Source organism: Schistocerca cancellata, unplaced genomic scaffold, assembly GCF_023864275.1.
Source record: "Schistocerca cancellata isolate TAMUIC-IGC-003103 unplaced genomic scaffold, iqSchCanc2.1 HiC_scaffold_734, whole genome shotgun sequence".
Lineage (NCBI taxonomy): Eukaryota > Metazoa > Arthropoda > Insecta > Orthoptera > Acrididae > Schistocerca > Schistocerca cancellata.
The window spans coordinates 1,683,320-1,696,638 of record NW_026046745.1 but is presented as its reverse complement, the minus strand read 5'-3'; the positions used below and the strand labels follow the sequence as shown (position 1 = coordinate 1,696,638).

General features: G+C 45.0%; 1 non-coding gene across 1 annotated transcript; it reads left to right on the top strand.

Annotated features, from left to right (window-relative positions):
* The first annotated feature begins 315 nt into the window (after positions 1 to 315).
* On the top strand, positions 316 to 390 carry Trnas-cga (transfer RNA serine (anticodon CGA)). The gene has a single exon. It is a non-coding gene; the product is annotated as a tRNA-Ser (tRNA).
* Positions 391 to 13,319: the final 12,929 nt, after the last annotated feature.

Sequence of the window (13,319 nt, the reverse complement as noted above, 5' to 3'; positions counted from 1 at the left end):
GTATATGTCAATATTTAAAGAAGGTTGACATTGTCATATACACCCTATAAATAGTTGTTAACGCTTATTGCATGAAAGGTGATGGAGTGTCTTATTATCCAAATGGCGTAATGAATGAAACTTCCTGGCAGATTAAAACTGTGTGCCGGACTGAGACTCGAACTCGGGACTTTTTCCTTTCGCAGGCAAGTGCTCTACCAACTGAGCTACCCAAGCACGACTCACGCCCCGTCTTCACAGCTTTACTTCTGCCAGTAGGAATGTAGGAGACAAGGTAATGGGATAAGTAAAGCTGTGAGGACGCGGCGCGAGTCGTGCTTGGGTAGCTCAGTTGGTAGAGCACTTGCCCTCGAAAGGCAAAGGTCCCGAGTTCGAGTCTCGGTCCGGCACCCAGTTTTAATCTGCCAGGAAGTTTCATATCGGCGCACACTCTACTGCAGATCGAAAACCTCATTCTGGGCATAATGAATGATTGCCTGTACTAGCAGATGTTGGAACGCGACTGGAAATGAAACGGCAGGCATAACTCAGGCCCTGGGTGGAAAAGCCCGCACAGGTGTGTTGGTCCTGCTTAACACAGGAAGTGACCCAAGATGGACGGTCGGGGCACCTGAGCGCTGAAGCACAATACAGAGGCGGCCGGACGGTATTGTAGCGGGTTCACAAGGATAACCAGATAGTACTTCGGATACTGTAAAAATCTTGGATGCAGCAGAGAGGAACGAGGAAGCATTACCTCGGAAATCACGCAGGCTCGGTTATTTCCGAGGATATTTACTCTGAGAAGTGTACCATTGTATGCATTCCGGTAACGGGTATAGCTATTTCCTTACAAACTTTTCGGGGCGCTGGACGACAAAAGACTGAAATATGGCTGGTTCATGATTCGCCTTCTGCAGTTACGAGGGAGGGGAGCCGAGCTTTGCTGGGTGCCAGAGTTGGAGAGAAATTGTCTTCCTTTTAGAGCGCCCGTGTTTGATGGTCGCTCAGTATCAGCTTTTGTTGGCACAGACGGACTTGCTGTCTTTTCTCTCAGGATATTTCATAGTTAGAACGGTCAGGCGCTGTACTGTTGCGAATTTATACGATTCTTGACTTCGAATCCAGGTAGGATTCATCACTGGCGAACACCTATAACTGGTTTTCGCAGACTACCTGTAACAACGATGTTGTCTCTCCAAGCATTAACTATAAACATAGTTGATAGATGCAGCAACAACATCGTTATTACAAGTATTCTGCGAAAACCAATTATACGAGGTGCGACAATAAAGTAATGAGACTGATGTGAAAAAAAATGTTGCTTACCGTTTTAGTCAAGTTTAGTGTTGCCTCCATCAAAGTAGTTTACTTCTGATTGCACACACTTTTTCCAGCGCTTGTGCCATTGATGGTAACATTTCTGGAACTCATCTTCTGCCACATTTTTCCGTGTTTCTCGCTGTTGTGGTGTCAGATTTTTGGGGACCATTTTTGCACAAATCTTTCTCATGCCAACATCTTAAGTTATTATTAGACGAACCGTTTCTCGATTGACGTTCAGTTCCTCTGCAATCATTTTCACAGATAATCTTCGATGAGATCGTACGAGTTCACGCACCCCGGCCAAGTTGACATCTGTCCGTGTGGTTGATGGTCGTCCAATGCGGTCTTCATCTTCAACATTCGTTCTGTCTTCACTAAACGTTTTATGCCGAAGGAAAACTTGAGCTCTAGGCATAACCTCCTCTCCAAAAGACTTCTGAAGCTTACCGTAAGTTGTCGTCGCGTTTTCACCCAATTTAAAACAGAAAGAAATGGCATACTACTGCACAGTATTATGTGGTTCCATTTCCGTGACGAGAGACACAAACACGTGTTAACTTATTACAGCACAACTCACGACTGAGATGTTACATCGATGTGCCACTTGGACTAGAAGCAGTTTATAGACCAAGATCAAAGATATTGTGCCTATCCAATTCCGCAGGGTTGCCACATCTTGCAAAGAAAATCAGTCTCATCACTTTATTGTCGCACCTGGTAGATGTTGGCCACTGATATGGATGTTGGCCATCATCTATAACTGGTTTTCGAGAACTACCCATAGTAACGACATTGTGTCTCCAAGCATTAACTATAAATATACACTCCTGGAAATTGAAATAAGAACACCGTGAATTCATTGTCCCAGGAAGAGGAAACTTTATTGACACATTCCTGGGGTCAGATACATCACATGATCACACTGACAGAACCACAGGCACATAGACACAGGCAACAGAGCATGCACAATGTCGGCACTAGTACAGTGTATATCCATCTTTCGCAGCAATGCAGGCTGCTATTCTCCCATGGAGACGATCGTAGAGATGCTGGATGTAGTCCTGTGGAACGGCTTGCCATGCTATTTCCACCTGGCGCCTCAATTGGACCAGCGTTCGTGCTGGATGTGCAGACCGCGTGAGACGACGCTTCATCCAGTCCCAAACATGCTCAATGGGGGACATATCCGGAGATCTTGCTGGCCAGGGTAGTTGCCTTACACCTTCTAGAGCACGTTGGGTGGCACGGGATACATGCGGACGTCATTGTCCTGTTGGAACAGCAAGTACCCTTGCCGGTCTAGGAATGGTAGAACGATGGGTTCGATGACGGTTTGGATGTACCGTGCACTATTCAGTGTCCCCTCGACGATCACCAGTGGTGTACGGCCAGTGTAGGAGATCGCTCCCCACACCATGATGCCGGGTGTTGGCCCTGTGTGCCTCGGTCGTATGCAGTCCTGATTGTGGCGCTCACCTGCACGGCGCCAAACACGCATACGACCATCATTGGCACTAAGGCAGAAGCGACTCTCATCGCTGAAGTCGACACGTCTCCATTCGTCCCTCCAATCACGCCTGTCGCGACACCACTGGAGGCGGGCTGCACGATGTTGGGGCGTGAGCGGAAGACTGCCTAACGGTGTGCGGGATCGTAGCCCAGCTTCATGGAGATGGTTGCGAATGGTCCTCGCCGATACCCCAGGAGCAACAGTGTCTCTAATTTGCTGGGAAGTGGCGGTGCGGTCCCCTACGGCACTGCGTAGGATCCTACGGTCTTGGCGTGCATCCGTGCGTCGCTGCGGTCCGGTCCCAGGTCGACGGGCACGTGCACCTTCCGCCGACCACTGGCGACAACATCGATGTACTGTGGAGACCTCACGCCCCACGTGTTGAGCAATTCGGCGGTACGTCCACCCGGCCTCCCGCATGCCCACTATACGCCCTCGCTCAAAGTCCGTCAACTGCACATACGGTTCACGTCCACGCTGTCGCGGCATGCTACCAGTGTTAAAGACTGCGATGGAGCTCCGTATGCCACGGCAAACTGGCTGACACTGACGGCGGCGGTGCACAAATGCTGCGCAGCTAGCGCCATTCGACGGCCAACACCGCGGTTTCTGGTGTGTCCGATGTGCCGTGCGTGTGATCAGTGCTTGTACAGCCCTCTCGCAGTGTCCGGAGCAAGTATGGTGGGTCTGACACACCGGTGTCAATGTGTTCTTTTTTCCATTTCCAGGAGTGTAGTTGATGGATGCAGACGCAATATCGTTGTTACAAGTATTCTGCGAAAACCAGTTAGAGATGTTGGACAGTGATACAGATGCATTTCACTCCCTCAGCGTCAGTTCATGTGTGAAGATGGTGCACTGAAGCACCGAAACCGGTAGCCATATGACAAGTAACATCGTATGGGTGGCTGTAACTGTTCCATTTTGTCACATTGGAAAACAATAAATACAGCTGAACGTATAACAAAGTGAAAAGTAGCAAGTAAAAGGTAGTTTTTTTCCTCCGTGAAGAAATAAGATATATGAAACCTGTATCACACCAACACACTGGTAGCTACTCACATGACAGGCATCACACGTATGGTACACATCGTGTCCGAGGCTGAATGACTGACAGGCACTGCCCTCCATCAGCTGTCGTGGCTTGGCTCGTGACGTCATCGTTCATTGCGACATGCGAGTAAAGCGTCATTGTCATTTGTACACACAGGTTCATAATCACTGTGAGTTGCATGAGGAAATAACTTTTCTGTATAGTCAGTTTTACTTATTTTTCAAATAATAACTTTATTTCATAATTTAGCTATTAGCTAATTTCGCTCCCCCTTGCCTTCCTGGCACAAAGGGCTTATGACACTTTTTTAATGTTAATTCTAAGATATATGGAGACCATTTTAATTTATGTATACTGTTTTCATACCCGTATTCTTGTTTCAATATTTAGCTTGTTCATTTCACTAAAATTGTAAGAGATCCTGATTGCAAGATATAACAGAACGTAAAATCATTTATTTCTGTAATTTATTTACATGTAATATTTTATGTAAATATTGTCTTTGACTTCGAGTTCAACAACTCAGAGAGACTGTCATCTTTGGTCATGTGGGGGAGGAAGTGGATCTTTGGGACAGGAGGTTTGGGGTCTTTAGTCTCTAGGGTCGGTTGGGTGAGGTGGTGACACAGATGTGGTGGAAGACAATGTTTAATTTTTTATTGGTGTAGAAGTGTTAAATGTGGGAAGATTTATTAAATATGTTATGTGCATAAACTAAAATAACTCTTTTTCTCTAAAAATCAAAATACCACGTTACCTTACAAACCAGTTAGTCTCATCCTAACATAAAGAAAACCGTGGGAACTTCTCAGTGGAATCACTCCTAGACATAAAGAGGCCAAGATATACTATGAAGACAATAAATAACGCAGCCATCATCGTAAGAGCTAAGTACCAACACTGTACGTACTTGTTAACGACCTCTAACTATAAATTTGAACCTCCTGTAGATCCTAAAGTCACCATGTGGACAAAGGAGTAGGACAACTTATAGACTGTGGAAATTTAGGAAGGAAGAGTCTGTTAAAAAGATAATCATGCAGCGTCCATATGAAATGGTCGCACTGGCTTTGAGCGTATTACAAGCAGTCGCTCGTCAAGCCGATAGAAGACTTAAAAGGATACAGACAGTCTTGTGACCGAGACACGCTCTAGTACTTTCATTTTATTGTACGATGGTATTTATGGTGAATTCACTGGATGTTTGCTCACCACGCACATAAGAAAAAACTTGTACGCTTGTGACAAAACCTGCAAAAAGGTCGCATTTTTGTCGTTTTAAGACTGACCTCCCGTCTGAGCCAGTAAATTGTTATCTGACGGTAACGTCATATGAAATTCATGTTATTGTCTTTTTAATGTGAGTTACGTCAAATTGTGTGTATTACATATCATTCTCGATACAGATGTGTGGAATATAAGATGACGTAGCGTTAGAGTTTTGCAGTGTGATGCAAGTAACGGAGGAATGTACATTCATTATTTAAGCTGCTGTGACGTTTGATATTGTTTTTACTGCCAGGAAGCTTGAAAATGCCCAAGGGGGCGAAATTAGTTAATTGCTAAATCATGAAATATATGATTATTTCAAAGATAAAAGACAATTCAGGAAAGTGACTTCCATCATTAATTTCGTCATAACGACTGTACAGCGTGGTCGTAAACCATCTGAAATCCTTGTAAGGGTGTTGCATGGTAGGTTGTACTGAGAAAATGTGATTGTAAATGTAAATTCCTTACGTTGCGCCATTTCCGAGTCAATTAGCATTGAAGTTAGCCAATGAGGTTGTCGGTAGTAAGAATCGAACCCAAGCCAAATACTGGCCAGTTTCGTGAGCTATTGTGAACGCTGTGAGAACAACTCACACTAATTGAATCATTAACTGTTATAACTACTGCTGGCTGTCTGGTGTTTGGGTTTTTGTTTTTTTATTTTACATTACGAACTTATGTTTGGACATTTGAATTTGAATTTTTTTATTGTTCGATTGTGGAAATTGCAGTTGTGATAATATAGCACTTTTGTAACTACTTTTGGCTGTACGTTCTTTGCTGTCCAAAGCCTCCCCCCCTCCCCCCCCCCCAAGTAAAGAATGGGTTCTCCCTCTCTCTCCTCTCATCATCATACAACACAAATATATCTCTACACTATACACGCAGCAATTACACTCACCCATACTCCACAAATACACATGAGAGACAGCTACCATATCTGCAAGGGAAAGGGTCAGCAGTTAGTGCAGTGGAAGGCCTCTCTTTCCGACAGGCGGCCGTACACACCACATAGGATACCACACCCAACAATGCCGTGCGACATATTCATTTAATGTTCGTCTTGAATAACAGAGGTGGAGGCTACAAGCCAGTTTCACATCCTTTCAGTCACTGCTTCCCTTGCATGCACTTTGACTCTTATAACTGCATTCTGGTTTCTGTAGGATTTACAGTTTTTTGATTCCGCTATTTTATCCCTCCTACTTCCAAATTTCGAAGAGTGTAGTTGAGTCAATATTGACAAAAAAATTCTATAAGTCTACAATTGCTATAACCGTAGATTCGCCTTTCTTCAACTTATCTTGTAAGATAGGTCGTGGTGTTAATATTATCTTGTGTGTTCCAACATTTCTCCGGGAACTAAACTGACCTTCCCCGAGTTTTTGCATTCTTCTGTAAATAACTTTTGTCAGTACTTTGCGCACAATAAGATGTGGAACTGATGCATCGGTGGTATGTAGACCTATCATAGCCTGCTTCCTTTGGAATTAGAATCATTGCACTCTTCTTGTAGTATGAGCGTATTTCTCTTGTCTTATGTATTTTGCGCACCAGATGGAACAGTTTTGCCATGGCTGGCTCTATCAAGGGTCTCAACAATTCTGAGGGAATTTCGTCTAATCTAGGGGCTTTGTCAGACTAAGGTATGTCAGTTTCTGTCAAATTCTTCTTGCAGTATCACACCTGGACCCTCATCTTACTTTACTTCCTCTTCGTCTCCTACACACATCAAAAAGAGTTTTGCATCACCCCGTTTCCCAGAGCTCCTGAAGATAGACGTTGACTATGGATATTGTATCACAGACACAGTCCCTTTGACTGTTCAGAGGAGTCACTAAACCCGCCAGAAGATGTGAACAAGCACGCATGAGCACCGCCTATTAGACGGAGGGGGTCCGACAGCCGATCACTTCCAGTCATTGCACAAGGAAGCAGGTACACGGATCGTGTTGTCTGAAGTTCAACCATGCCTAGACGGTCAATACTGCGGTTCGATCGCGTCCACATTGTTACTTTGTGCCAGGAAGGGCTCTCAACAAGGGAAGTGTCCGGGCGTCTCTGAGTGAACCAAAGTGAATTTGTTCGGACATGGAGGAGATACAGAGAGAAAGGAACTGTTAATGACATGCCTCGCTTAGGCTGCCCAAGGGCTACTACTGCAGTGGATGACCACTACCTACGGATTATGGCTCGGAGGAATCCTGACAGCAACGCCACCATGTTGAATAATTCGTTCCGTGCATCCACAGGTCGTCATGTTACGACTCAAACTGTGCGCAAATTCACTCCCGTCGTCCATGGCGAGGTCCAACTTTGCAGCCACGACACCATGCAGCGCTGTAGAGAGATGCCAAATGGACCGCTCAGGATTTGGCATCACGTTCTCTTCACCGATGAGTATCGCCTATGCCTTCAACCAGACAATCGTCGGAGACGTGTTTGGAGGCAACCCGGTCAGGCTGAACGCCTTAGACACACTGTCCAGCCAGTGCAGCAAAGTGGGGGTTCCCTGCTGGCCGGCCGGAGTGGCGAGCGGTTCTAGGCGCTACAGTCTGGAACCTCGCGACCGCTACGGTCGCAGGTTCGAATACTGCCTCGGGCATGGATGTGTGTGATGTCCTTTGGTTAGTTAGGTTTAAGTAACTCTAAGTTCTAGGGGACTGAAGACTCCAGAAATTAAGTCCAATAGCGCTCAGAGCCATATGAACCACCTGTTACCTGCTGTTTTGGGGTGGCATTATGTGGGGCCGACGTACGCCGCTGCTACGGTCGCAGGTTCGAATACTGTCTCGGGCATGGATGTGTGTGATGTCCTTAGGTTAGTTAGGTTTAAGTAACTCTAAGTTCTAGGGGACTGATGACCTCAGAAATTAAGTCCAATAGCGCTCAGAGCCATATGAACCACCTGTTCCCTGCTGTTTTGGGGTGGCATTATGTGGGGCCGACGTACGCCGCTGGTGGTCATGGAAGGTGCCGTAGCAGCTGTGCGATACGTGAATGCCATCCTCCGAACGATAGTGCAACCATATCGGCAGCATTTTGCCGAGCCATTCATCTTCCTGGACGACAATTGGCGCCCACATAGTGCACATCTTGTGCATCTTGTGCACGACATCGCTCGACTAGAGTGGCCAGCATGTTCTCCAGACATGGACCCTATCTAACATGCCTGGGATAGATTGAAAAGGGATGTTTATGGACGGCGTAACCCACCAATCACTCTCAGGAATCTACGCCGAATTGCCGTTGACAAGAGGGACAATCTGGACCAACAGTGCCTTGATGAACTTGTGGATAATATGCCACGACGAATGCAGGCATGCATCAATGCAAGAAGACGTGCTGCTGGGTATTAGAGGTACTGTTTTGTACAAATGGTTCAAATGGCTCTGAAAACTATGGGACTTAACATCTGAGGTCATCAGTCCTCTAGAACTTAGAACTACTTAAACCTAACTAACCTAAGGACATCACACACATCCATGCCCGAGGCAGGATTCGAACCTGCGACCTTAGCAGTCGCGCGGTTCCGGACTGAAGCGCCTAGAACCGCTCGGCACACCGGCCGGCTGGTGTGTACAGCAATCAGGACCACCACCTCTGAAGGTCTCGCTGTATGGTGGTACAAGATGGATTGTGTGGTTTCCATGAGCAATAAAAAGAATAGAAGTGATATTTATGTCAGTCTATGTTCCAGATTTCTGTAGAGATTCCGGAACTCTCGGAACCGAGGTGATGCAAAACTTTTTTTGATGTGTGTGTTATACGGGCTTCATGTCCATTTGAAGTATAATATATACAGGGTGAGTCACCTAACATTACCGCTGGATATATTTCGTAAACCACATCAAATACTGACGAATCGATTCCACAGACCGAACGTGAGAAGAGGGGCTAATGTAATTGGTTAATACAAACCATACAAAAATGCACGGAAGTATGTTTTTTAACACAAACTTACGTTTTTTTAAATGGAACCCCCTTAGTTTTGTTAGCACATCTGAACATATAAACAAATACGTAATCAGTGCCGTTTGTTGCATTGTAAAATGTTACGTCAGGAGATATTGTAACCTAAAGTTGACGCTTGAGTACCACTCCTCCGCTGTTCGATCGTTTGTATCGGAGAGCACCGAATTACGTAGGGATCCAAAGGGAACGGTGATGGACCTTAGGTACAGAAGAGACTGGAATAGGACATTACGTCCACATGCTAACAATTTTTATTGGTCTTTTTCACTGACGCACGTGTACATTACCATGAGGGGTGAGGTACACGTACACACGTGGTTTCCGTTTTCAATTACGGAGTGGAATAAAAAGTGTGTCGCGACATGTCAGGCCAACAGATGTTCAATGTGGTGGCCATCATTTGCTGCACACAATTGCAATCTCTGGCGTGATGAATGTCGTTTACGCCGCAGAACATCTGGTGTACTGTCGCCGCAGGCTGCCACAATACGTTGTTTCATATCCTCTGGGGTTGTAGGCACATCACGGTACACTTTCTCCTTTAACGTACCCCACAGAAAGAATTACAGAGGTGTAATATCAGGAGAACGGGCTGGCCAAATTTATGCGTCCTCCACGTCCTATGAAACGCCAGTCGAACATCCTGTCAAGGGTCAGCCTAGTGTTAATTGCGTAATGTGCAGGTGCACGATCATGCTGATACCACATATGTCGACGCGTTTCCAGTGGGACATTTTCGAGCAACGTTGGCAGATTATTCTGTAGAAACGCGATGTATGTTGCAGCTGTTTGGGCCCCTGCAATGAAGTGAGGACCAATGAGGTGGTCGCCAATGATTCCGCACCATACATTTACGGTCCACGGTCGCTGTCGCTCTACCTGTCTGAGTCAGCGAGGATTGTCCACGGACCAGTAATGCATGTTCCGTAGATTCACTGCTCCGTGGTTTGTGAAACCCGCTCCATCGGTAAACAGGTAGAACTGCAACGCATTCTCTGTTAATGCCCATTGATAGAATTGCACTTGATGATTAAAGTCATCACCATGTAATTGCTGATGTAGCGACACATGAAACGGGTGAAAGCGGAGACGATGCAGTATGCGCATGACACTACTTTGACTCAGTCCACCGGCTCTCGCAATGTCCCGTGTACTCATTTGTGGGTTCATGGCAACAGCAGCTAACACACCAACTGCACCCGCTTCTCCTGTGACGGGCCTGTTACGGACCCGTTTGCGTGCTGCGACCATACCTGTTGCATACAGTTGGCGGTAGCTGTTTTGCAATGTGCAGCACGTTGGATGCTCTCTGTCCGGGTACCGTTCTGCATACACCCTGCAGGCTTCAGCTGCATTTCGTCGACACTCGCCATAGATGAGTATCATCTCCGCCTTTTCAGAGTTCGAATACACCATGGTCACAGTTCCTACAACGCTACACTATCACAGACGTCTGGTAACACGGTGTACTACAGTTGGTCTGCGTGCGGAAACGAATGCAGAATAACAATAGCAGCAAGCGCTACATGTGGACACTGCGACAGCTAGACCAAACCACAACAGTGCACTACAGCCACACTCGTAAACACGGTCGTCATCGTAAACATGTCCCTGCAGATGCTGCTCGCCGAACGTGGCCCATGTTTGTTAAAACACGCAACTGAATTTCGGAGGTTTCAAGCGTCAACTTTAGGTTACAATATCTCCGGATGTAATTAACATTTTACAATGCAACAAACGGAACTGATTACGTATTTGTTTATATGTTCAGATGTTCTAACAAAACTAACTTGGTTCCATTAAAAAAAACGTAGGTTTGTGTTAAAAAACATACTTCCGTGCATTTTTGTATGGTTTGTATTAAACAATTACACTAGCCCCTCTCCTCACGTTCGGTCTGTGGAATCGGTTCGTCAGTATTTGATGTGGTTTACGAAATATATCCAGCGGTAACATTAGGTGACTCACCCTGTATATTAAACAAAGGAGCGCAATTATATTGTACCATATGTCGCTACGGAAGGAAGTTGATTCTGACTGTCAATAGATGCCCCCCCCTCCCCCCAACCTAAAAAAATAAAAGGGAACCAAAAGCGAAAACTGTGTAATGATAACAGATTGAGTAAATAAAAGTATTTCCAATGATCTGTGATAGTTGAAAGTGTATGTTAAGTAACGTCGGAACCAACTTCTAATATGCGCTGATGTCACAAAGTACTTAATTTATAAATCTATCCTGATTCCTGTTGTCAAAGAGTCATAATACGTTTCGAAGATGATGGTGACCTATTCTGTTCTGTTCTATTCTTTTAGTTGTCAACAAAACGAATTTGTAATTCACTTAAAGTAATAAAAAAAAAGTAATAAAAATGAAAAGTGGATGTGGAAATGTATTGTTATTACATTACGAAGGAGTAATAATCACAGATCATTTTGCCTGCAGACCTTTTAAAAGGAAAACGCCATGTAAATGATTTTATTCTCCTACACTCACAGTAACTAAAGCCGTACACTGCAATCAGGTCTTACCATATAATTTTCGTAAAATATACACATAACCAGTTAATGAAATTAAAACTGCCACTAGGAAGAATTATGTTGTAAGAAGTGATTCTAACTGTCAAGAAATGGCTACTGATAAAGTAGATAAATGCATCTACATCTACATGACTACTCTGCAATTCACATTTAAGTGCTTGGCAGAGGGTTCGTCGAACCACAATCATACTATCTCTCTACCATTCCACTCCCGAACAGTGCGCGGGAAAAACGAACACCTAAACCGTTCTGTTCGAGCTCTGATTTATTTTGTTTTGATGATCATTCCTACCTATGTAGGTTGGGCTCAACAAAATATTTTCGCATTCGGAAGAGAAAGTTGGTGACTGAAATTTCGTAAATAGATCTCGCCGCGACGAAAAACGTCTTTGCTGTAATGACTTCCATCCCAATTCGCGTATCATATCTGCCACACTCTCTCCCCTACTACGTGATAATACAAAACGAGCTGCCCTTTTTTGCACCCTTTCGATGTCCTCCGTCAATCCCACCTGGTAAGGATCCCACACCGCGGAGAAATATTCTAACAGAGGACGAACGAGTGTAGTGTAAGCCGTCTCTTTAGTGGACTTGTTGCACCTTCTAAGTGTCCTGCCAATGAAACGCAACCTTTGGCTCGCCTTCCCCACAATATTATTTATGTGGTCTTTCCATCTGAAGTTGTTCGTAATTTTAACACCCAGGTACTTAGTTGAATTGACAGCCTTGAGAATTGTACTATTTATCGAGTAATCGAATTCCAACGGGTTTCTTTTGGAACTCATGTGGATCACCTCACACTTTTCGCTATTTAGCGTCAACTGCCACCTGCCACACCATACAGCAATCTTTCCTAAATCGCTTTGCAACTGATACTGGTCTTCGGATGACCTTACTAGACGGTAAATTACAGCATCATCTGCGAACAACCTAACAGAACTGCTCAGATTGTCAGCCAGGTCATTTATATAGATCAGGAACAGCAGAGGTCCCAGGACGCTTCCCTGGGGAACACCTGATATCACTTCAGTTTTACTCGATGATTTGCCGTCTATTACTACGAACTGCGACCTTCCTGACAGGAAATCACGAATCCAGTCGCACAACTGAGACGATACCCCATAGGCCCGCAGCTTGATTAGAAGTCGCTTGTGAGGAACGGTGTCAAAAGCTTTCCGGAAATCTAGAAATACGGAATCAACTTGAGATCCCCTGTCGATAGCGGCATTACTTCGTGCGAATAAAGAGCTAGCTGCGTTGCACAAGAACGATGTTTTCTGAAACCATGCTGATTACGTATCAATAGAGCGTTTCCTTCGAGGTGATTCATAATGTTTGAATACAGTATATGCTCCAAAACCCTACTGCAAACCGACGTCAATGATATAGGTCTGTAGTTCGATGCCGTGAAGGCACAAGTAAATGAGCTCCATGGAGGTAAAATAGCTTGTGCAATACAACGAAAAATGCACAACACAGTATGAGCAGTGAAGTTTCTGTCTCATAATAGGCGAAACTTTTTAAAGCCTCTTGTTATGACTTGTTAGTTGCCGACGACTGTTAATAAAAGTTGATAATAACTGTGAGCTGTGGCGGGAATGGTGCCAGGGCTATCTTTGGTTACGCACTATTGATTCCCTCTGGCAGAAATTTGTGTTTGGAGCC